At 37.6% G+C, this 26,276-nt stretch overlaps 1 pseudogene; it reads right to left on the bottom strand.

Moving 5' to 3' along the window:
- The window catches only part of LOC102419768, a 59,206-nt pseudogene extending 48,385 nt beyond the window's left edge, over window positions 1-10,821 (bottom strand).
- Between the last annotated feature and the right edge of the window lie 15,455 nt (window positions 10,822-26,276).

The raw sequence follows: 26,276 nt of genomic DNA, 5'->3' as shown, positions 1-26,276 counted from the left end.
GGCAACCCAAATAAAATGAACTTTTATTCAACTCTGAAATAGGTCAATGTTAAAGGAAACACTTTGAAAGACACTGAGATGAAAATGAAACATATCTTGGTCTACAAATACTTCACAAAGTACGATATTTCTAAACCCTCATATATGATACTTATACTTTACACACAAACTAATAAACAGATGTTTAGCAGCACGTAATAGATTGCCAGGGCTGCTGTAACGAAGTGTCACAGACTAGGTGATTTAAACAAAGGAAAATTATTTCCTCACAGTTCTGAAGGCTAGAAGTTTAAGATCAAGGTGTAAGCAGAGTTTGTTTCTTCTTGGGCCTCTTGCCTTGCCTTATATATTGCCTTTTTTTTCCTGTGTCTTCACATGCTTATCCCTCTGTACATGTCTTTATCCTAATCTCCTCTTTTTATAATGACACAAGTCACACTGGAGTAGGGGCTTCCCTAATGTCTTCACATTAACTTAATTGCTGCTTTAAAGATCCTATGTGCAGATGCAGTCACATTTTGAAGCACTGCTGCTTAGGACTTCAACATATGAATTTGGGGCGGGGGGGGGGACACTATTCAGCCATAACACTATATGACATACTAGCTGGAGTATGAGACATGACAAGTGAATAGTATATAAAAAATCTTAAAATATAATTTAAGGGGTGAATCATTTACTCAAATTTCCAGTTGCTATAAGATAAATGGAAAGATAACAAAAGGTAATATACAGTACAGAGTAGCAGAATGAATTATATTCACAAGTGTTGAGGGAACTTGGGGGAGGAAGACATATTCAACATAGATATGAGGGAACATTTCCTGGAGTTGGTGTCTTTTGTTGTTATTTTGTTTGTTTTTTAGGTCTATAATATCTTAATAAGGGTTCCAAAGATCTGAAAGAGTTAATATTTCTGTAAGAATTAGTCAATTTGTTTATTCTCAATCAAGACTTGTCTACTTTATATTATTTATTCCCATGGAGTCATATCTATAATAATTAATATAACAGATGACTAATATAGGAGAAACTCACAGTAGTAGCATATTAGGATTTTAAGAAATAAGGTGGGTTTATTTTGGATCCCCTAATAATTTGGTACTTAATTGCATACAATAGAGCCTCATTATAAACTTGTGTTATAATGATTCTCTAGTATATGAAGTAAGTAGTTAATAAATGTAAGGGGGGAATAAAGCTAATCCTATATAATAAAAGGGCAATATGCAAATTGACCCTAATACTGGAACAACTGGGAATGACTGGTTGCTATGATGCACACTGACCACCAGGGGGCAGACGCTCAACACAGGAACTTCCCCCTGGTGGTCAGTGCACTCCCACAGGGGGATCTCCGCTTAGCCATAAGCCAAGCTCATGGCTGCGAGCCCAGCTGTGGTGGCGGGAGCCTCTCCCACCCCCTCGGCAGCACTAAGGATGTCTGACTGCCGGCTTAGGCCCATACCAAGTCATATCATAATTAAAACACCAAGGGTTAAAGACAAGAGAGAATCTTAAAGCAGCAGGGGAAAGCAGCTAGTTACTTCACTTAAAAGCAGCAAGGGAAAAGCAGCTAGTTACCTACAAGGGAGTGCCCATATGAATATCAGCTGGTTTCTCAACAGAAACTTTGCAGGGAGTGGCAAGGGATATTCAAAGTGATAAATAGTAAGGACCTACAACCCAGCAAAGCTCTCATTTAGAATTGAGGGTAGGATAAAGAGCTTCACATACAAGAAAAAGCTAAATGAGTTCATCACCATCAAACCAGTATTACATGACATGTTGAAGGGTATTCTGAAGAAGAAGGAGAAGAAGAAGAAGAAGAGGAAGAGGAAGAAGAAGAAGAAGAAGAAGAAGAAGAAGAAGAAGAAGAAGAAGAAGAAGAAATAAAAATATGAACAAAAAATGGCAACAAATACATATCTATCAACCATTGAATTTAAAAATCAAAATAAATGAACAAGAAATCTAATGAGCATAATAAACTGGTGAATAAAATAGAATCAGAGGCATGGAAGCATTGAACAAAGTGATGAATCTCAGAGGGAAGGGGATAGGAGGGTCAGAAAGAGATTAAACAAAGATCTTACCTATGAACACAGAGAGTAGGGTGGTGAAGGCCTGGGGTGGGATGGGAACCGGGTGGAAAGCAGCAATGGGGAAAAATGGTGGACATCTGTAATACAATGAGTTATCACTTCACACCTGTCAGATAAATCATCAATAAATCAGCAAACAATAAGTGTTGGTGAGGATGTGGAGAAAAGGGGACCCTTGTGCACTGCTGGTGAAAATGCACATTTGTGAAGCCACTATGGAAAACAATATGAAGATTCCTCAAAAAATTAGAAATGGAACTGCCTTATGACCCAGCAATTCCACTTCTGGGTGTATATATATGAATAAATCCAAAACAATAATTCAAAAGAATATATGCACCCCCCTATGTTCACTGCAGCATTATTTACAGTAGCCAAGTTATGTGAGAAATCCAAGTCCCCATCAATAGGCAAATGGATAAAAAGTTGAGGTACATATACACAATTTAATATTACTTGGCCATAAAAAGAGTGAAATCTTACCATTTTTGACAGCATAGATGGACCTAGAGAGTACTATGCTAAATGAAATATCAGCCAAAAAAGATAAATACCATATTATTTCACTTATATGTGGAATCCAAAGAACAAAATAAATGAACCAACAAAATAAAAGCAGATTCAGAGATACAGAGACTAGACTGATGATTACCAGAGGGAAGGGATGTTGAGGGAATGGGTGAAAAAGTTGAAGGGATTAAAAACTACAAATTGGTAGTTACAAAATACTCATTGGGATGTAAAGTACAGCATATGGAATATAGTCAATAATATTATAATACTGTGTATGGTGCTAAGTAGGTACTGGAAATGGCAGGGGGAACCCTTTATAAAGTATATGATTGTCTAATTATTATTCTGTATACTTGAAACTAATACAAAATAATATTGAATACAAACTCTATTTAAAATACGTCCAGTCATATGGATGCATGGAACAGAATAACAGATCTCAATGGCAAGTGGAGGGGAGGAGACAGGAAGAGATTAACCAAAGAACATATATGCATAAGCCATGGACACAGACAATAATATGTGGAAGGCCTGGGGTGGAGCAGGGGTTAGGTAGAGGGAGGCAAAAAGGGAGAAAATGGGAGATATCTATAATATTGTCAGTAATAATTATAATAATAAGCAAAAACCCCACAGAAATATAATTTAAAAAATGGGTTAAGATAAATGAGGATTAACTTTTCCTACCACTTATAACAGCTTGGACTTGCCTTTTGAGCTCTTTTTAAGAACTCAAATTTAGCCCTAGCCAGTTTGGCTCAGTGGATAGAGCATCAGCCGTCAGACTGAAGGGTCTGGAGTTTGATTCCGATCAAGGGCACATACCTAGGTTGCAGGCTTGATCCAAGCCCTGGTCTGGGCACATGCGGGGGGCAACCAATCCATGTGTCTCCCTCACATGGATGTTTCTCTCTCTCTGTCTCTCCCCTTCCCTTCCACTCTCCTTAAAAGTCAATGGAAAAATATCCTCAGGTGAGACTTAACAACAAAAATAAGTTAAATTTAATCCTTATATACCTAAGAGAGTTCAAAGCCATAGTAATTCTGAGTCCAAACAAAAGCAAGCTGTCATGGTAGGGCATGGAACCAAGCTTTTCACAAGCAGTTCAGCTTGCAGCATAAAGAAAGATTTCCTAGGAAGTGACTTAACAGGCCTTAATCCTTGATTAAACCTCAACCCAGTAAATCAACTATCTCCACACCCCTTGGCTGCTTAAACTAGGGCCAGTCCAAAACAATAACTTAAAAACAAAACTATACAAAAATAACATGTATTCATTAATCAGTTTGTTAGTTGGGAGCATTGAGACCTTGATTGAATGGCACATAAAACCAGTAAGCTTTAATGGGAGACCGTGAGGGGGGTGGAGACCTTAGAGTATCTTTGACTCTTCCTTTTCTCTCATATTGCAAGTCTAATTCATTAGGAAATATTGTTGGTCTACTTTCAAAATGTATCTGGAACCTGACCACTTTTCACCGCATCCACTGCTACCACCCTGGTCTTTGCCACCATCATGTGCCACTCCCAACTGGTATTCCTGCTCTGTCCCTTTTCCCCCCATAGTCTATTTTCAACTAAGAAATCAAAGTGATTCTATAAAAATAAAAATCTGACCACATCAGTTGTGAGTGCCAAACATTTCCCTTTCAATGAGAGTTAAAGCCAAAGTGCTCACAATAGCTCATGAGGTCCTAGGTCAGTGGTCGGCAAACTCATTAGTCAACAGAGCCAAATATCAACAGTACAACGATTGACATTTCTTTTGAGAGCCAAATTTTTTAAACTTAAACTATATAGGTAGGTACATTGTTATTAACTTCATTAGGGTACTCCTAAGGCTTAGAAAGAGCCACACTCAAAGGGCCAAAGAGCCGCATGTGGCTCGCGAGCCGCAGTTTGCCAACCACGGTCCTAGGTGACTGAGTCCCCATGAGCTCTCTGACTTCTTCTATTATTTTCCTACCCATTCTCTCAGCTGCAGGCACACTGGCCTCCTTGCCAAGCATGCTATCCCCTTAGGCGCCTGTTCCTTCTGCTTGGAGTTTTCTTTGCCCAATATCCATTTGTTTAATTCACTCATTTCCTTCAAATCTTTCCTCAATTGTTTTTCTCAGTGAAGCTTGCCTTGATTATTGCAAGTCCCACCCTGCCTTGGCTCTTGTAACTCTCCTTATTCTGCTCTATGTTTTTTCCTTGATAGTGCTTATCGTTTTCTGTGTACTGTGTATTATATTCACTTATATTCTTTACTAGAGGCTCAATGCACGGAATCCGTGCAAGGGCCTTGGCCCTGGCCCCTGTCTGCCACCACTGTGGCCCCTTGCCCAACGCTGCCACAGCCAGGGACCTCTGCCACCTCTGCCTCAGCCCCTGCCCACTGGGGCTTTGTCCGGAAAGAAGGATGTCCGGAAGGACATCTAGTCTAATTAGCATATTACACTTTTATTATTATAGATTGTCTGTGTCCCCCTACTAGATCATAAGCTCTTCAAGGATAGTAATCTTTGTTTGCTTTGATTACCTTGATCAATGTCTTGCAGAGAGTAGACACTCAAGAAATATTGTTGAATGACTGACTGAAGGAAAAAAATAAATGACTCTGATGGAGATGGTAAATCCATGTGACATGGGGATGGTTCTAGTGAAGCATGAAGTCACTGAAGCACAACAAACCTGCAAGGTGGGTAGTAGAGTCATTTTATAGAATACTCCAGAGAGATTAAGTGACTTATCCAACGTCACTCTGCTAATTATATACCAGAATGGAACTTTCATGTATGTCAGTAAGACTCCAAGTCAGATTGCTACGTGTCAGATGGAGCTAGAAAAAGTTACTTAAGATAACCCAGAGGAGGTGATATGACCAAGCACCTAAGATACTATTCTAATTAAAAGTAAGACCCCAAACAAATGAACAAAAGTAAGAAGAGAAAACAGCTGTCAGGCTAAAGGAAAGAGATCCTGGAAGGTAGATTTTTAGGCTTCCTGCCCATTGGTTAGAAATCTGGGGAGTCCACAGGGGAGGCGATGTCTCGGGGATCCTTGAGGAGGAGCTTTACTTCACCCTGTTTTGCCTCGACTGACCGAATTCCTTTGGAGAGCCTGAAAGTTGAGACACCGCGCTCCCCCACAATTCCCTAATGGCCCCAATGAAAGTCAGACAGAATAGCGTGCCAGGATTTATCCTTCACTCAGGGAAGAGAATGTTCAGCACATCTTTAATGGAATTTGAGGTTCTTTAAGCCCCGTTAAACTACTCAGAATACATTCCCATGAAAACAGGTATTACATTTCCCCTACAATATAACTTGGAACAACTTTCTAAATCCAGTTCATCAGTATCTGACTCAAAGAATTTTTTTGGGGGGGAATACATTAAAATGCTTAGACTAATATTTGACATTTTGTAAATATTCAATTACTGTCAGTTATTACATATTTTTAAATTAATAGGGGAGTGTACATAGGTAGAAATATGACAAATAAATTAAAACTAAAAATTAAGCCCGCTAAGTTCCTGGGCATTTATATTTTTTGTTAAAAATTAAAACTAGAAGTAAAGTAATTTTATTCCAACCTCATTCTTATTTTATTTTCGTTACCAGTGAGACTGAGGCTCTTTTTTATTATATATTTTTATTGATTTCAGAGAGGAACAGAGAGGGAAATAGAAACACCAATGATGAGAGAGAATGATTCATCAGCTGCCTCCCGCTCACCCCACACTGGGGATCAAGCCTGCAACCCCGGCATGTGCCCTGACTGAGAATCAAACCATGACCTCCTGGTTCATAAGTCAAGGTTCAACCAGTGAGCCACACCGGCCGGGGCCTCATTTTTATTTTCAATGATAAAAGGATAAATGACAATTTTTTATTATTTGTATAATATTTAACATTTCTTAAGCATTTAATTAATAATAATCACTAAACATTTTTAAATAATGAGCTACCCATGAACATATAAAAATGAGAGAGAATTTAATAGTCAAGAGTGAAAGAATCAATTCAATACATTTCCAGAGAGAAAAAGCAGTGCACCTACAAGTTATGATACCTGAATTCTGCTCTTTTATCATGACCTTCAGAGTGCCTAACATTTGGGTCTTTTGTTATAATGTAGTGTGGTTTTGAAAGGACTGAAAATATGTTTTTATTTTTTCTTAACGTTAGACAGTTTATTTTTAAAGCAATGCTACACTTTTTGTGTTTAGACATTTGTGCATAACTGAAATGTTCCCAGTTTCACTTAATTTTCACTTAGAGTAAAAATAAATGTAAAGTAAAGCTTTGTATTAAGAAAAGGGAAAACAGGTATTACTTCATGTATGTACCCTCAATTACTTTTGAATTTATTGTTAAATGTGACTTCATGGGTTTGGGCTCCCTCATAATCACACTGTAGCTATGGGAGCCAGTATTGCTCTGTCCCTATTTCACAGGCCATCCCATTCAAGGATTTTCATACGCATGTGCTAGCACTGACTAGGTGTAACACTAGGGAGCCTTCCTCCCCCCTCTAATACCCGACCATTATCCCAACAACCTCCCAGAACATGGAGGGTTGGTGAACTATAAAAATGTGATAGACTATTACAGAGGTGTACAATTTGTGGAACATGAGTCATGATTCTGTTTGTTTTATGATGGGATGGAAAATCATATATTTTTATCAAACTGGAAAAGGAAAGCAAAAAAGTAAAAAGATGGTGTTAGGTTTTGCTGTATAACAAGCTGCCCTGAAACTTAGTGGCTTATACTTCTGTGGGTCAGAAATTTGGACTGGACTTAGCTGGGCTAGCTTGTCAATGCTAGGCTTCTCTTTTCATGTGTCATTCATCTGTGAGATGGCTAAAGTGGGCTTTAAAAAAAACAATGTTATTGATTTTAGAGGGAGACAGAGAAAGGGAGGAAAGAGAGTGAGAGAGAGAGAGAGAGAGAGAGAGATTGTTCCACTTATTTATGCATTCATTGGTTGATTCTTGTTTGTTCCCTGACTGGGGATCAAACCCCAAACCAGGGCCTAGAGCAGGCTTCGTCATGTAGCAGAGACAGGCTTCCCAGAGAGCAAGAGCAGAGGGAGGTGCAAAGCTTCTAGAGGCCTAGGCTCAGAATTCACACACTCTGCCATCTCTAATAGTCTAGTGATGAGAAAAGTTGCAAGACCAACTCATATTCACAGGATAGGGAAATAGACTCCACTTTTTATTAGGAAGACCTAAAAAAATGCCCATTTCAATCTAACACAGGTACCTGCCTTATTGTACTTAAACCTCAGAGGTAATAAACCAAAGTCAGACCAGGCAGGAGCTGATAAACTATATTAAGAAATGTGAACTTGACCCTGAGGGGAAAGGGAAAACATTGGAATGTTTTGAGTAGGAAATTTATATGATGAAATGTATGTACTAGAAATACCACATTGACTGAAGACTAGAGAATGAATTAGAAGAGATTCAAGAAGTGCAAGTATGAAAGCAGTAACTGTTTGGAATTTTCTTGTTATGATTCAAGCGAGAGGTGACTTGGATTCAGTGTAGTGACTGTGAGAATGGAGGGCGATGCACAACATTGGAAAGCTATTCGGGAGATAGGAACCGTTAGGATTCAATGAACATGAGTCAGTAAATCAAAGGGTAATAATGGAAGTTAAAATATTAATTTGGGGTTACAACTTGAGCTTGTTTGCATCTTGATTTATTTCGGACCCTATACTCATATTTGAACTGTACAGGTGGTTTCCTATTATCAAGAAACATTGCCTTGTTCAATTACAACATTTGTATCATTGCACAGTGACGGGGTCACTAATGTAGTGGGTGCTTAAAATAAAACCTTATAGCATAATATGGGTAATGTATAGCTTCTTGCTCATGTAGAAGCACAAAACAGGTATGTACTCTACTTGTTAGTATTTTCAATTAAATAGAACATTCAGGGTTTCATTAATGAGCCAACAACTAGAATTCTTCTAAAGTTTCAACTTCTCAATAAGTTAACAATATTCATCGACACAATTCAATGGTTCTGGTGCACCTATTTTCCACGGCTGTTACAATTAACATTCTGCATCCTGTTAACCTCCTGATGAAGTATATTTAGGCTTCACAACCAAGACAATGCAATTTCATTTGGAGTCACTAATTTCATCGCTTTTAGTAGTTGTAGTGTGGTGTTCTGCATAATGGTTTCTGCCAGTTCTCTTACAAGGTTTTCTGCCGTACTATAGTTTCAGAAGATAACACCAATTTATTCTGAAACCAGAGGATGACATTTTACTCTCCTCAAGGTCTTTTTCTCCCTCTTCTGTGCTTCATCTTTGCCCAAGGGAAAAACATGCATAAATGAAAGCAACTTCCACACATTAGATATTTATTGAACAGCCCTACCTTCTGTCAGAGCATTTAGCTAAGATGTAAATCTAAGAGCAAGGTGAATACTGTATTTTGTTATGCAGTCGCCATCTAATTTCCACATAGACGGTTTTCAAGTCTAAGTAATATTCATATCACCTTTGCTTTTATTCACATTTATCATTATAAAAGGAAAGTAGGGGTTTGAAGATGTTGGTTTCAGGGAGGGAGGAGGTGTTGTGAAGCCTTATTATCTTTATATGTGCTAATATATCACTTTCCTCCATCCGAAATGTAAAAAAAATACGAAAGTAATGTCTCCTAAAGTTGAGTGGAGACTAAAGTTTCACCTTCAAACAATAATTTTATCTCATCCTAAACTTGAAATAAATCTTAGTAATGCCCTGAGTCCCTCCGACAAATTAGCTCACATTACAAAGCCAGCTAAATATAAAACAGCTGTGTGCACATCATTCTGCTTGATTGTACATTTCAGTCCGTAATATGAGTAGCCTTGTATGCATACTGAGTAATCCATACCCAGAGGGTTGTTTGGATGGTAGCTGATAGATTTATATTCTATTGATTGAGAAAGTTTGAGAAAAGTAGCTCCCCAAACTACAGTAATGAGAAACAACCATAATGTTGTACATCAATGATTATTTAGCTACAAAAGAAATATGACTTCCCAGACCTGATTTACCCTGGTACTAAAATGTATGTTTATTTCAAATGGACAAATTAAGGTTTTAGGATAAGCCTGCAAATTATTTCTTTGAGGATCAGAGGGAAATATTTCTGAATGCAACTTTATTTCTAAAATAAACTGGTATTTCTGGGCTGCCATCTTGATCTCTGTGGAATGGAAAGTCTAGAAGTCTATTGTACTTGATTTTAGCCCTTGATTTTTTTTATTATTTTTATTTTTTTCTGTTCAGGAAGCATTTTATTGTTGCTCTAAGTTTAAGAATTTTTACTGACAGAAAAATCAACACTTCCAGAAAACCTCCCACATAACTTTGCTCAGATTCTGAATCTTGGTTTCTGCAGACATAGCAACATATTTCTCCCCAATACGGACAATCATTCCACCCATGATTGACCAATCTTTTCTTCTGTTGTTGTTAATTCTCACTCAAGGTTATTTTTATCCCCCTTGATTTTTAGAGAGAGTGGAAGGGAGGGGGAGAGACAGAGCAAGAGAAACATCAATGTGTATCAATTGGTTGCCTCTTGTACACACCCTGACCAGGTCTGGGGATCAGGCCTGCAACTGAGGTACATGCCCTTGACCGGGAATTGACCCTGGGACCCTTCAGTCCGTGGGCCAACGCTCTATCCACTGAGTCAAACCAGCCAGGGCTGAATGATCACTCTTAACTTCCAATTTCAATATTTGGCTTTTATTTAGAAAGCTATCAGGACCATTTTTAATTCAGAAAGAGTGGCTTCATCTAAAGGAGATGCAGTGGTCACCGTGCATGGGCCTTCTCCACAGTAGACACTCATCGGGGTAGGAAAGGCAGAAATGACGCAGGGGGTATTGGTTCAGCGACCATTTTCAGCAAGCAAATTGATCATTGATCGGGTTGGACGTGAGGGGAGAAGACCTCTCACAGTCATGCCATTCAGGCTTTTCACTTTAATGGAATGTTTTGCAAAGGGATTAAAAATCAAGCAACCATTTTGGATTCCTTCAAGATTTGTGCTACTCTCAGCAATTCTTTTTCTACTTGTTCCAGTTTATTCTGTTTAGATGCAGCAGAATAAAGAGCAGTGACATAGGGACGTTTGATACCATATACCTGAACAGGTAGCCGCACAAGCTAGGCAAACGGCTGAGGCATCGCACCTGCTGAGAGAGCCCAACACTGCTGGGGAGGTGATCTCCTCCCGCGGGCTGTAGGTCAAACCTGAGTTAGGAGAAAGTAGCCCTTGATTTTAGCAGTCACATCACACAAGTAGCAGGTTGTGAGAGGGGCTGTTTATTTATAGAGCTCGGTAATTTTGACTTTTTCAACCTAGCTCCTATCATAGTGTTTGGTATAGAGTAGAAGATCAAGAATTACTCATTTTATTGATCAAGCAATCCATCAATATCAGAAGATACTGGGATTTACAAAACACATGATGACTTTGAGGATTGGTTACACCTAGCAGAAGAATTCTACAGGTGAAGCACTGGGTAGTTAAACAAACAAATAAAACAAATTGAAAATCAAAGCAAGACAGTGCTTTAGTAGTTAGAGCAGTGGTTCTCAACCTTCCTAATGCCACGACCCTTTAATACGGTTCCTCATGTTGTGGTGACCCCCAATTTCATTGTTTCAAATTGAACATAATTAAAGCATAGTGATTAATATGTGTTTTCCGATGGTCTTAGGTGACCCTTGTGAAAGGGTCGTTCGACCCCCAAAGAGGTTGCGACTCACAGGTTGAGAACCGCTGAGTTAGAGGATTATAATATAACTAGAGGCCTGGTGCACGAATTTGTGCATGGGTGAGGTTCCTTTGGCCTGGCGGGCAATGGAGCCGATCGGGGCCGACTGGGGGGAAGGACTGCAGAAGGTTGGCCGGGCGCTGGAGGTTAGCTGTGGGGGCGCACTGACCACCAGGGGGAAGTTCCTGCATTGAGCGTCTGCCCCTGGTGGTTAGTGCATGCCATAGCAACCGGTCAGCCAGTCGTTCAGTCTACCGGTAGTAATGGCCACTTATGTTTTTATATAGAGAGATATAGATAGTTATATAGGGCAAGTAGCCTCTTTGTGCTTCAGTTTCCTCATCTGTGAAATAGAGCTGTTAATACATGAAAGGCACTTAGAATAATATTTGACATATGTAAGCATTACATTGGTATCAGTTATGATGATGGTGATGATGCATAAATATCTCATTCTAAACTCTTGTATTAACCAGAATCTGATCAGGAGGACAGAAACAACTCAGTATTTAAAACACAGGGGATTTAATGCAGAAAAGTGTTGCACAGGTTATGGAAAGTCTCTGAGAGGACAAAAGGGAATGGGGAAGCAATCGGGAGTTTAGCAAAAGCAGGGATTTGCAAGAGTGCTGCAGTATAAGGCCAACGGGAGGAGCAGATGTAACCAGAGGCAGAACCACGGTTCAGGGCCACTGAGAGGAGCCTGGAACCATGGCAGGTTTCTGCAACTGGAGCTGGAGCCACAACACCAAGAAGGAGGGAAACAATATTTCGGCTTCACTTTCCTATCATCCAATATCTTACCAGTGGCTTTCATTGCTCAAACCCATGTAAAAGCTATTTGACAAAAGAACCTTAGAAATGTCACCTGTAGGGGTCACCCCCTGGCAATACAGAGCAGAGCAGGGAAGTGTAAGGAATGGATTTGAGAGCCAATGGATCAAGGACTTGTGCAATCCCACATTGCTTGTTCCCTTGACTTATTGCTTTACAAATCATCTTTCTCACGAGACTATAAATATCTTTGACAATAGAGCCAGAGTATCATACCTTTTTGTATTTCTGACCTCCTTCCCCTGTCAATACTATGCTTGCACATTATAGGTGTTGTTCAGTTGTAAGGATTGGCGGAAACAGATCTGAATCTCTTGACTTTTAGTACAATTAGATTTTCCCTTATGTAAACAGAGGATATTAATCGATCATGTCTGCCTTTCTCAGGTAAAGCATGCTTTTTTACTACGATGCAGAGGTGACTGCATGCTACCATAAATGCATATCTGCGCTAAGAATGAGCACGATATGCAGACTGGCTGCCTGAAGCCTCTTGCTTAGAAACCCCACTTATTTATTGATCTCCCCAATTTACTCCAGGAAGCGAAAGGCTCCTTTACTTCGGAATAAAGCCAATGAATGTCATAATTGATATGTTCAAGGCAGAATTTCAATGCCATAGCTTTCACACCTACTTTACAATCAACAGTAAAAAAAAAACTTTATATAGTGACCCAGCACACAGATATACATACAACTGAAACAAAAGTTTGAAAATGTACAATATACTCTATTCCAAATTTTTTTAAATGCTGGTCAAACTCATTAAATTGATTTCAGAACCCATCAATAGGTTGCAATCCATAACTTGCAAAGTACTAGTTTAATAGGATTATACCCTTGTCAAAGCTTGGAAGTCTATGTCATCATAGGTCCCCAGCCTCTTCATTGGTAGGGGTAATAAAAGGGGTCAGAGCTCCCTCCATCTTCAGATGGAACCTGAAGACCTAGAGCACCAAGGGCCAGAGTCAGGGCAACAGCTCCTCCCCTCCCCACCATCTGCTCCAAACAGCAGCTCTAAGCCGAGGGAAGAAAACACTGAAAATAACACTTAGTTATGTTTGAGACATTACATTTCTTTGGGTCTAAATCACTTTAACCAGTCTCTGTGGATCCTAAAATTTTATTTTTGTGATAAACACAACAAAGCACAGTTTGGGCTGGATTGGAGATGCATTCTTTATTCTGTCAGATCCTGGAACACATAATGAAGGGGCTAACTAGAAGTCATACGGGAAAATGAGCTCAATACAAGGTGGCAATGTATTATTATTGAAAATCAACAAAGCTTCTATTATGGTGAAATTAGGAATTCTTCCTTTGTGAATATCACCTCAGTTTCCCGGTGCTTCAAAGAAAACCCCCCATTTTTAAGTTCTGTTTTCTCACAAACTTTAGGATTTCTATCAAGCTGTCTGAAAACAAAATATTGTTGTTCCTTAAACACAGCTGGCAGGTTTGTGAGTGTTATACACAATTGGCCACATGTCAAACAATACATAGAGCATAACACATCAGCATCATATATGGCTTTAAAATAGGATACTTAAATAAATGAAGAATCTAGCAATAGTCAGGAATATGAATGTAACTGCGTAATCTTTTGGAAACTACATCATGAATTCTCGGGCAAATTTTGAGCACATGTACCCACTCCTTATTGCCACCCAGTCCACACAATAAATATAGTCATTCTAACCACAGTGTTGGGATGAGCTACAATTCACAGTAGACAAATTCATCCCATTAGCACATGCTTACTACTTCAGCGACCTTTACCTGAGTATAAAAGTTGACATACCATCTTTCAAGACAAAGTCAACTCCTGAAATAGTTATGCTTACGGAAAGAATGGATAGAGGATATGTAGATGATCTTTAAAAATCATTTATTTCTATCTTTGTGATACAATTAAAAGATATGTAAAAAAATAAAATGCATAGCCATAGGTAGCAGCACTACATAGCTTCAGTTCTGGAGTTTGGTTCTAATTCTGGCTCTATCATTCAATCACGCACCTTTTGGAAGTTACTTAACTTCTCTGACCCTCGTTTTCCTCTATCAGTAACAATACAGTATAACTACAGAGCTATTGCAAAGATTAGATGAGATTATATTTGGAACAGGGCATAATTCAGTGCCTAGAACATGGAAAGTATCAATAGATAGTGTCAACAGTAATAAATCTATGTGCTGTAATTAGGATGATGATCATGAATCCATGTCTCCTAACTGGGCCTTGAGCTTTTTGTCCCATCGCATGAATGTTGGTAGCCTGAGATTCTGCATCTAGATGAGGCAGCGGCATATTACTAAGAATCAAGTGTATACTCAGGTTTATATAGGATCGAGATGCCACTGTATCATTCATAGAAATTCATCCTGAAAATCTCACCTTCACCAAATAACTACTCCCATTTTTGAGAGTAGCGTCACGGTGCAGCTGAATGACAAAGGAATAGTACATGCACTTTATTCTCTATTCATCCTTACTTGACGGGCTCAGTTCTCCAGTGCCACTCTCTGTGTACCCTGTCACATCAGGAGCCATGGAGCATGAGGACACGGCTCCTATGGGGAAAGGCCAGTGGCGATAATGCTGAAGTGCCATATGTGAAGATGATATAAAATCAAATTTAGGAAGAACAAAGCAAACTGTGATTGTCACCTCACGCAGTGCAGTAAATGAAAACACCATTAAAATCTATAAATTAGTCCCTAAACTCCCACACTATGCAGATTAAATAAATTTCCTTACTGAGAGAGCAAATCCAAGTTTGTTGACCCAAACACAGAAGTGTGCTTCTAGATCCTTGATCCTTACAGCAGTTCAATGTTAGAGGGAATGACACTTGAATAGCAATTCTTCAGAGGCGGATAGCTAAATGATATATCCACTACTCTATGTGCTTCTACATACAAGCAAATGGAAATAACCTGGAAGTAGCGACAAAGCATCTTATCTGCAAAACACTTACAGTAGTTCTGAGAACAGAGAAACGTTCCGGTATCTTGACAAGGAAAAGTCTCCGCCACACACAGAGCTGTCATAGGACATTCCATCTCTGTTGTGTGTGCAGTTATCGGAGGGAAATGTTGAAGCCACATGATTTCCTCACATTTCACTTGCATTGTAGTGTTTCTTAATATAGAATCAATCTTGCTGATATTTATTGCAAAATTCCTTTGCGTTGAGTAAACAGAAGGTCATTTGAAGGGCCTAAACATTATATTTTAAGTTGCTTTCACAATATCTTGAGTTTGGGCATAACTTAAACTTTGCTATGAATGGAAATGGTTTATATTTTCTACATTAGTACCCAAAGCACAGTTTTCTATATCTTCAATGGCTGAAAAGTAAATAGGAAATTAAAAGGTTTAGCAAATAGATTCATGGTGAAAATATTCCTAAAAATCATTAAATTCCTCAATAGCATCCCTAAAATAGACATCACAACTGTACTGGTAATATAACACATATGAAAAAAACAATATCGTTGTGATGATAAACAACAAATTGTTTGACAATTTATTAAGTGGTAAACTCTACTATGTAAATTAATGTGAGTCATCTGCTTATTAAATATTTGTATAATTTATTTTCAGATTTTAATATTTATGTTTCATAATTAACAAGGTATTAATTATTCTTATACAATATATAAGTAGACCAGATATAATTTTTTAAAAAATTAGGATAATTGCCCTAGCTGGTGCCTCAGTGGATAGATCATCGGCCTGTGGACTGAAGGGTCCTAGGTTTGATTCCAGTCAAGGGCACCTGCCTGGGTTGCAGGTTCAGCCTCCCAGTAGGGTTTGTGCAGGAGGCAGCCGATCAATGATTCTCTCTCATCACTGATATTTCTATTTCTCTTTCTCCTCTCCCTCTCTGAAATCAATAAAAATATATATTTAAAAAATTAGGATAATTATCTTGTCCCAGTTCACATTGATTTTGTAAAGTTATTTTCTTTGAGTGATTCTAAAACTCACTCATGGCCCTTTATCCTCCCAATCTCATTTCAAAAATTAGAATTTTTCTTCCTTAGTGCATATGCTCTTACCATGCCCTACTACATTTTGCCTTAATGCTTATCTCTGGTTTAATATGAGAATTATATTTACCATTGATAGTGTAATTCAGTATCTGTGACAATACCATCTGTTAGAATTTGAATTGAAACTCTAATTTACTTCTATTATACTGAAATGAACACCTGTCCATTAGGTTCTAGACTTGAGACCAGGGATTCATTCTGAATCGTCATTGCACAGCTCTCCAATGATGGCAAACAGACCATGTTTATTGGAAAATCTAATGGCAAACCCCCCATTACCAATTCCCCAACGTGATCTACTCCCTTTAAAAATGGATAGCTAATTTTTTCATCTTGTAATGTAACCAAAGTGATTATTTTTCTAGAAATTTGAAGGATACTGAAATTATTGAGTTTGATGAGCTGCCATTGAAAACTGAGGCCAAATTATTTTAAAACACAGATTGGGGAAAGCGCAATTCTTTTGGTCACCTTCATTCCCTACGCATGTGTCTGCCTGGGCTGCCCTTAAAATGCAGGTCAGGGAACTGAGTATCAGTTACCTTTCCAGGCTTTGTCAAGCATTACATCACCTACACTAGTGGTCGGCAAACTGCAGCTCGCAAACCACATGCGGCTCTTTGGCCCCTTGAGTGTGGCTCTTCCTAAGCCTTAGGAGTACCCTAATGAAGTTAATAACAATGTACCTATCTATATAGTTTAAGTTTAAAAAATTTGGCTCTCAAAAGAAATTTCAACCGTTGTACGGTTGATATTTGGCTCTGTTGATTAATGAGTTTGCCGACCACTGAGTCCTACACCAACTGCACTATCCACAGGGCCCTTGGATATTAGTAAGAAATCTCATTCCTCACCCTCCCTGGACCAGGGACTCTACATTTGTAAATGTTAACACCCCAACTATCAAGTGTTTAATTCTGTTCCTTCAATCAGTAGTTTACCCATTTCTTATTCCCTAAGAAAGAGGAAGAGATTTCCTTCCTCGCAAGCCTTTATTTTATACCCTCTGACCAAGTAATTACTGCCAGTTTCTTCAACCTTCCAGGTGATTATTCCAACATAGAATGGGGCAATATATTTATTTAAACAGTAAAACTCAAGCATTAACTCGTATTTTGTACAAGGTATTTTATTTTTAAAATTCTAGTCATACAATTTTTCAAGGTAATTTGGGACATATGACTTCCTTCTAATAACATGGTAGCTCAATATCAGTGCTCATAAACTATTTCAAAAGAAAAAAAATGCAAGCAAGTTCTACTTGAGATTAGAAAGGGGAGATTTGTGTAAAATCAAGATGTGAAGTTAAGTCTGTTCCTAAAAGCAGACTTTCAGGTTTGAAGATGGTAGTACTTTAAAGCTTAACCTTCAAAATTCTTCCATCTGCTAGATTACAAAAAATAAGCTTAAAGAAAAATAACCTGAAAGAAGTAGCACTTTCTTGCCAAGATCATTTGCGGTTTTTTTTAAATATCAAAATAATTAAAATGTTTTTTTCTATTCCACAGGATGCTTATTTTGACATAACAATATTTTGTGGTTTGGAATCATTTACTTAAAAAAACAGAGTCACTTTTAAAAATACCATATTTTTCTGACAATTAATTTAGTTCAGTTTTTTGTAATAATGCTGATGATTAAGAACAAATGGAAAGATTAGGGACTAAGAAGTCTATTTTGAATCTTACATAACTAACTTTCAATTGATGCTTCAAGCAAGTTGGACATGGAATTTGGCCTTTTAAACCCCACTTAAAACTCACTTAAAATTTTTTTCTGCATCCTCCTTTTGGTTTTCCTTTCTCTAAAAAACACACACACAAAAAAAAAACCACAAAAAAAAACAAAACAAACAACAAAAAAAACCAACCCAAACCAAAAAAACAAAAAACACTTTACTATCAGGTACTTAATGCCTAGAAAACATTGAACCATTAATCCCTTTTTTCCCCTCTTCAATGAAGTGACCTAAATTACCTATGTAAAAGGAAAGCTTTCTTTTTCTAGAAGTATGAAATTATTTATGTATACAATTATTATTTTTCATGATCTTACCATTTAACTATGAAGTATTTGGTTTATCTTTTACAATAGTCCTAAGACCTTTAAGTGCACGTCTCTAATCTCAGATAGTACAAAACCCTCTATATACTATGTTTTTTCCTATCCATACATATCTATAATAAAGTTTAATTTATAAAGTAGGTACAGTAAGAGATTAACAAGCATAACTAATAATAAAGTAGAACAATTATAAGAATATACTGTCAGAAAGTTATGTGTGCTCTCTCTATCATATCGTACAACACTCAACCTTTCACTTAAAGGAAGCACTTTACAGCTTCTCTTAGGCACACCCCAATTGCCAGCATCACTACTCTTGCTCTTTGGGATCATTATTAAGTAAAATGAACACAAACACTGCAATACAGCAACAGTTGATCTGATAACTGAGACAGCTACTAAGTCAGTAACTCTCATGTAGTTCATTTACAGCATGGATGTGCTGGACAAAGGGATGATTCACATACCTGGTGGGGCAGAGTGAGATGGTGTGAGATTTCATTATTTGCATTCCCCATGAGCTGATCCTCATCAATGTGATGAGCTGATACTCAGAATAGTGTGCAATTTAAACTTTATGAAATGTTTATGTCAGAAATTTTCCCTTTAATAGTTTTGGACCGCAGGTAACTGAAACCATGGAAAAGGGAAGACTACTGTATTTTGCTCTCATCTATCTCCCACATTGTGTCTTGTCCTTGCTACTTCATGTATTCTTTTCATTCTCTCCCTTTCATCTGGCTAATTCAGCAGCAAGTTTATGAAAGTACATTTTCCTGAGTCACAAATAAACAAATGGCTTGCAGATAGGTAGGTATTTGGGGCTTAGTTGTGGTTGGGGCATTGGGTACAGTTAATGTATAAACAAAATAGAAATATGAATGGGAAGGGGCAATGAGGAAGCGGTAGCATCCATTAATCTTTAAATAGTTTACCTTTTAACTGGGTCTGTGAATATATGACCAAGACAGAAGATGTGGCACTGCATACAGCCTTTATATGGAACCTGCACAGAGTAGGAGAAGCGATCCCAATGTAAGAAAGCCCAATTATTAATGCATCACACAATAGGTTTTTGGTATCTAAAGGTGAGAGCTTAGAACCTTTTGTTATTTTTCCTGGGATCCTGCTATGAGATTTCTTGGGACAGCAAAAAGAGGCAGAGGTTTAGTTCATTTGCTTCCATCTGTGCTGTCTCAGAGGCAGTGCTGTTAAACTTCCTGAGGTGGGCCATGCAAGACATCAGTAAGCTGCTTCTAGGGTAGTGCATATCAATTCATACCCAATGCTGGCTGTGGCTGCCTCAGGGGTTTAGGGGAGGATCTAGGAAAATTTTGTTTGACTCACTGCTGCCCACAGCTGACCCAGGGGACTTTAAAATGCATAAGAAGGAAACCTGCTTGAGATATCCATGCCTTTAATTACAAGGGTCCCACTTTTCTTAGATGCTCCCTGGAGAGACTGGCAGAGGATTCGGTATCATCTCCCGCCAGGTCCACTTTGGCAGGCATGGGGCTCCCGGAGAAGGCTTTCTGGTGGTGGCAGGGGCCTGATCCTTCTGTAAGTCTCCACCTGATCTCATAAATTTCTGTTACTGCTCTAGATTTTGGCACATAGGCTCATGAAACAGCACTGAAGTGGGTGGTGCACGATAATGAAAGTGAGACGGCAGCACGAAAACCAAAGGAGCAGCGAGAGGCATTATCTGCATTCCTCATGAGCTGACCCTCATCAATGTATTTCTCAATGTTACTTCTTCAAGTGGTGTGGACCCAGAGCCTAAAGAACTTTACCTCCTGTGTGATGAAAAGTCAAAGATGCAAATGTCATAGTTTCACTTTCAGAACACTGTGCTGGCTGGATCCTTAAAAACATGTTAAAGGCCTAGTGATGTTTCTCTGTTTACTCTGCCAACCAGCATTCCATGTGGACCCACACATCATGTTCTAGTACAAAGGACCACAGATCAATGATTCTCTATTATTTATTCTAAATCCACAGAGACCCAGCTCAAGATATAAAGACTAGAATAAAAGTGGCTTGATTTTCCATCCACAATATAGAGTATTAGCAAGAAAATTACCCACATTTTCTGAGTATCTTTCAAGGTCCAATAATTCCACATTTAGTCAAGGCTATCATCCTGCTCCAGATCACCCAGGTTTAAGTAGTCCCCAATGGCAGAACTTCTGCATTTTTCTAATAAAGCAGAACTTTTATTTTATCTGAGTCACATTTTTTTCCATTTGCGTTGCTGTAACTAAGAGAAAACACACTGGGCTGCCGAAGTTCACTGGCCTCTTCCTAATACTAGCCCTTGATTTCTGTCCACTTCTCACATGAAATGACTTTTGAGCTGGCCTATGAGCGGCTGTAACTTCTTAGTTCGTATTTCTTTTGATTCTTCTCATTCTAATAACTCATGTCTGGATTTTATACAATAAAGCCAAACTGCTTCATTGGCACATCCTAGTGGAAGAATACCATCAGTCCAGTATCCTGTTCACTTGAATGAAGCATTCATTCTGCTGGTTTAGTTATTCAGCTCGCCACAAATTTCTCAAGTGCCGCTATGTACTTAGTATCCTTAGGATAACCTGTTAATATTAACTAGCATATTCAGTACCTAGGGTTCACTTAGTTCTAGCAAATTTTTAAATTAAGTTTTAAATAACGAACTTATGAGCATGTTTTGTTTTGTTTTAAATAAAAACACTTATTCTTTGATAACATGTTTGTTCTTATATTATTTGATTTTTTAGCAATTGGAATATTAAGTTCCTTTTTGTTACTGTTACTGATTTGTCATAGTGTAATGAAATGATATGAATTTAAGATAATGAAATCAATTTATTAATAAATTCTCACTCATTAATTGAACAAGTATTTATTGACCTACCATATACCAGAAACGTATTGAATAAGGTATTAGGAATATAGTATTTCCTGCCCTGTTTGAGCTTTTAGGCACTGAGGAATGCAGAAGAGTAAACAGATAGTTGCAACATAATAAAGTCCATGAAGAGGAAAAAAGTCTCTATAAGAGTACACAGGGTGGACCTCTAACTTACCCACAAGACAGTCAGAGATGATTTCCTGCAGGAATCTAAATGATATAAAAACTGAGACCTGAAGAATGATTATGAGATGTTGGGTCAAGGGGGTATTATTCTAAGCAGAAAAATAGTAGTGTGCTGAGGGAATTTTGCAAACCAATTATTAAGCCATTTTTAGCGTAGTGCAGGCCATGGTAGTAGTTATCCGCAGAAATCAAAAAATGCTACAAATAAGGGCCTTCCCTCCTATATCTCTACCCCCACCTCCCAGCTAATTTACTAGCACTTCACAGGAAGTGAGTAAGAGCATAGTAAATTAAGGGACTGAAAATAGTCTGCATTGCTGGAGTGGTACAAAAGGAGGTTGGAAAAGTAAGGAGGAGCCAGATCTTAAAGCACTTTGTAATCCATGATAAGGAGTTTTGAATTTGTTAGGATGAGGAAGGGAAAGAAATGAAGAAATTTAAAGAGAGGAAGTCTTTATTGTGTTTTTATTTTTAAATGCAAAATGTGATAGTATTATGGAGAATATACTGGACAAATACCATGTGTACTTTCTCAGAAACAAAATGAAGGACATCCAGTGATTTGAAAAATATAGGAAAAGCTTTCTCAATATGACAAGAGTACATTGAAGTCAGATTTCCTGCCATAGCATATTGTGATAGTGTGTGATAGTGTGTGCTCTAACAGGTGAGAAAAGAAGGTAAAATAGATTATGACAACTATTTCATCTGCTTTCAAATGTAAGACAAGAGCCATAAATGGAAGTTATGTTGCACTAGTAGGGGAACGGAATTTGTCACCCCAACATATGTCTTAGACATAAAGATTAATTTAAGCTGCTTATTTTTAATAAACAGCAAACCAGGGAGAAGCTCTGAAAACCAAGCAGAAGTTACCCCTTGTGACAGATATTTACATTGTAAAGGAAATCTTTAGTTGTGAGGGTGTATCTCTAGAAACCTTAACAATGGAGAAGGCCATGAGGTAAATCTGCACAACAACCTGACCCTTATTTATGACTTTTCCATGGTAACCTCCCATAACTGATTTTCTTGACCCCCAACATCTGATTTTAGATGAGGACAGTATTTAAAGCGCTGGCTTTAGCTTTAAAGAGTTACTCAGTTTTTGAAGAGTTACTCAGTTTTCCTGGCTTTCTCACGTGTATACAAGAAGTATACATGTTATTGAATTTTGTTTTTCTCCTATCAATCTTTTATTACAGGGATTTCTCAGCTAAGAACCCAGAAGGGTAAACGGAAAATTATTTTTTTACCCCCTGCACATTAACCACAATATCAGTTTGCACGTTGAGGTCAAAGAGAAAGCCAGCCAAAACATCATCCATTCACCTTGTGTGTGAAAAAAGGGGTTCTGTAATAAAACTGCCAAGTCCAGTAAGAGTAAGTAACCTACAAGGTAATCTGGTCATGAATTCTTAACTGGGCAGATCATGGTGGGTAATCACATCCTAGGGCTTATAACTTTTTTTAAAAACTTTATTTTATCTTTGCCTTAAGCAAGCCATGTCCATTGCTCATGTGCATCTAGGTTACCCACCTTTGAAGTGACAGAGTAGTGTTTTTTTCCCAGACCCCTGGAAGGTGTAACTGTTAGCGCTGAAATGGCATCAGAATATTACCAACAATTGAACCTCAGTTTAGCAATTTTGGTACATGGGTTCTGACTAAGAAAGAATTCAGAGGCAAGACTCAGATACAAGCAAAAGTTTATTTAGAAAATCACAGAGGTAGAAGAAGTGAGCTGTGGAAGAAGTGAGCCAGCTGGGTTGTATGGGCTCATGAAACAAGTTACAGAGACAAAGAAAGGGACCTTGGAGCTTAGAAGAAAGAAAGCAAAGACACGCTTAAAGGAGAAGATGTGAGTGGAGAGAGAGAGAGAGCTGAGTCCTTTGTCTTAAGAGGTATTATCTCCTCTCTAAAGGTGGGGAATCTTAGGGGAGGTCCCAGGGGAGGATCTCAATAGAATATTCATCAGCTTTCAGGTGTACCCTTTCAGGGTCATAGTCTATAGTGATTTGTCTATGGCAGGGCAGGGGTTCACTAGTCATCAAAGCTGATCTAAATATCAGCCATTGTTGTCACCCCCCTTGACTTTGCTGCTTTTCTGGGCCTGAAGCTGAAACACAACTGAGGCCTAGATGTTATCTCTAGTTTGACCAAAACTCTGTCTCTGTGGTAAACAGACCTGAGGTTTTGCTCCAAAGGTTACTTTTATTTGGCTCAGAACCTCATTGTCTTGAGGACTTAATACTTAAGGGAGTGGTCATGCAAGGGCTTGTATGAGAGTCATATGAGGCTATTCTTCAGCCCCCTTGTTTGTCTTCTAAGGGGGTCTACCACATACTAGTGACATACCAGGGGAGCAAAGTTCAGGGAAGGGTCCAACAGCATGGCCAGCCATATGAAAGGTCAAAGGAAAGGTCACCCTAATGGCGAGGTCCTTGTTTTGCCTGCTTCTAGGTACCCAGAGTTTTCTGCACTGGTGATATTCCATACTTGGCCTAGTGTTCCTACTCTAGTCATGTCTGTCTAGCTGCTTATTATAACCACCCTCAAAGGATCACATAATCTTGTTAATTGTTCTGTACCTTGCTTTTACCCACATTCATATAATCTTCCTTACGCTCCCTCCTTAATTCCAAATGTATGAGAGAAACTGCAAAACTCATTCTTGGAAGCATTTGAGATCTTGTATCTCAGCAATTGTCAGTTTGACTCAAATAAATTCTTACGAAAATTCTCTGTAAGTTTGGACGTTTCTTACACCAGCAACCTACTGTGAATATAATTCATTAACAATTACTAATTAACTGGCAAACACACCTATAAAGTTAATTTGAGAAGCCTTTATTGGTAGTATTTGACAATGAAATTCGAAATAATGTTCACAAGCAATGTGAATCATTTCACTGTAATTATTTATGATTTTGATTTACAGTATTTATGATTTAGTAACTTTCCTGGCTAAAAAGGAAAATGTATGACTGATTTTAGAATAGAGCCTTAGCATTTACAAATTTAACATGTCCATTATCTAGAGTCATTTAAAATTTTGCTAAAGCCCAAATATGCAATGCACATAATGCTGAGCTGGTTTCTATGTTGGAATCAGTCATTTACCTAGTGATTTAGCCCCACATCTGCATCTCAGTAAAGTTTTCTTGTTGGTCACTTTGCCACTGACAGACTTAACAGAAGAATTAAATAAATGGAAGGCACCGTATTCTTGGCTAAGAAGTCTCAACATTTTAAATATATCAGTGCTCTAAAAATTAATCTATAAATTCCCAATAAAATTTTTTCAAACTAGATATGCTGACTCAAAACTATATATGGAGAAATAAATGTGTAAGAAGAGGCAGGAAAATTCTTTAAAAAATATGATGAATGAGTGGAATCTAGCACCATCAAATAATACTACATCTCAAGAGATGGATTAATGAAACAGAATAGAGAAGCTCGAAATAGACCCAAGTACACTAGGAAATTTAGTATGCACTAAGGTAACATTGCAAATTGTAGATAAAAATATTTAACATTAAAATAAAGCCGTATTTTTAAAAATAAAATAAAGCCAAAAAAGTAGTAGGAGAGAATATGGTATAATTTTAAAAATAATCTTGGTATAAGGAAGGACTTTAGAAACACAACACAGAATATAAAAACCACAGGAAATAAAACATGCAAACTTGAATGGATACAATAAAATTTTTCTACAAGATAAAGCATCCAAATAATGTAGAAAACAAATAAATATGCTGGTAATAAGATATTTGTGACATGAAAAAGGGAATTTTTTATTAATATATAAAGAACAAATCAATAGAAAAAATAACAACAATCCAATAGAAAGTAGGCAAAGATCATAAAGGCAGACATCACAGAAGAGGAATAAAAATGTCTTTTAAAGATGTGAAAATATACTCAACTTTATTCATTACAAATAAATGCAAATTTAAACTTCAAAAAGATAGAAATTTTTACCTTCAGATTGGCATAGTATCAGTGTATGACACTCATATATTTGGTATGAGGGTAAATTGGTATGATTTTTTTACAATGCCATTTGACAATTTATATCCAAATTTTAAATGTAGATATCTTTTTACCCATCAGTTCTACTTTGAAGAATTCACTCCTCACACACACTTGTTCATATAAACACTAAAATATTTATTGTATCATTATTTTCAATAGCAAAATAATTTAAAACAAATTGAATGTTTATTAGTAGAAAATTGAGTTATTGTGCATCCATGTAATGGCACACTGTGACACCATCGTTAAGAAGTAAAGCATATCTGTCAGGACTGAATAGAAGAGGGGCCAAGATATAGTATTAAAAGTATAGGAAGATATAGAATTAAAAGGATAAAGGGGTACAGAATAGTCTGTACATTGTATTACTATTTTGTGAAAGGCACATGTGCACAGAAATATACATGCAGGTATATGTATAGAACACATCTGAAAGGACACAATAAAGCAGTGGGGACAGATCAGATAAATAAAGGACAGCTTTATTGTTTATTTTAAAGATATACCTTTTATAGTATTTACGAGGGGATCAAAGTCAGGTCTGGCTGGAATCAATTACAGAAAGATTATGAGAAGATTTTAGGGAGTACTTTAGTAAATGCAAAATGTGTTCATTTAGTGAAAGATACAACTTAAATAAAAGTTGGAAAGACTTTCAATATAGTACATTTCATCATCTTCATTTATGATATGTCTACTGGACAATAGTATATTAGTCATAGGGTTCTCTAGAGAAACAGAACCAGTAGGATATAACCCAATATAGAGAAAGACATATCATGT

The sequence above is a fragment of the Myotis lucifugus genome, unplaced genomic scaffold, assembly GCF_000147115.1.
Source record: "Myotis lucifugus unplaced genomic scaffold, Myoluc2.0 scaffold_13, whole genome shotgun sequence".
Lineage (NCBI taxonomy): Eukaryota > Metazoa > Chordata > Mammalia > Chiroptera > Vespertilionidae > Myotis > Myotis lucifugus.
This window is presented reverse-complemented; position numbering and strand designations above follow the sequence as displayed.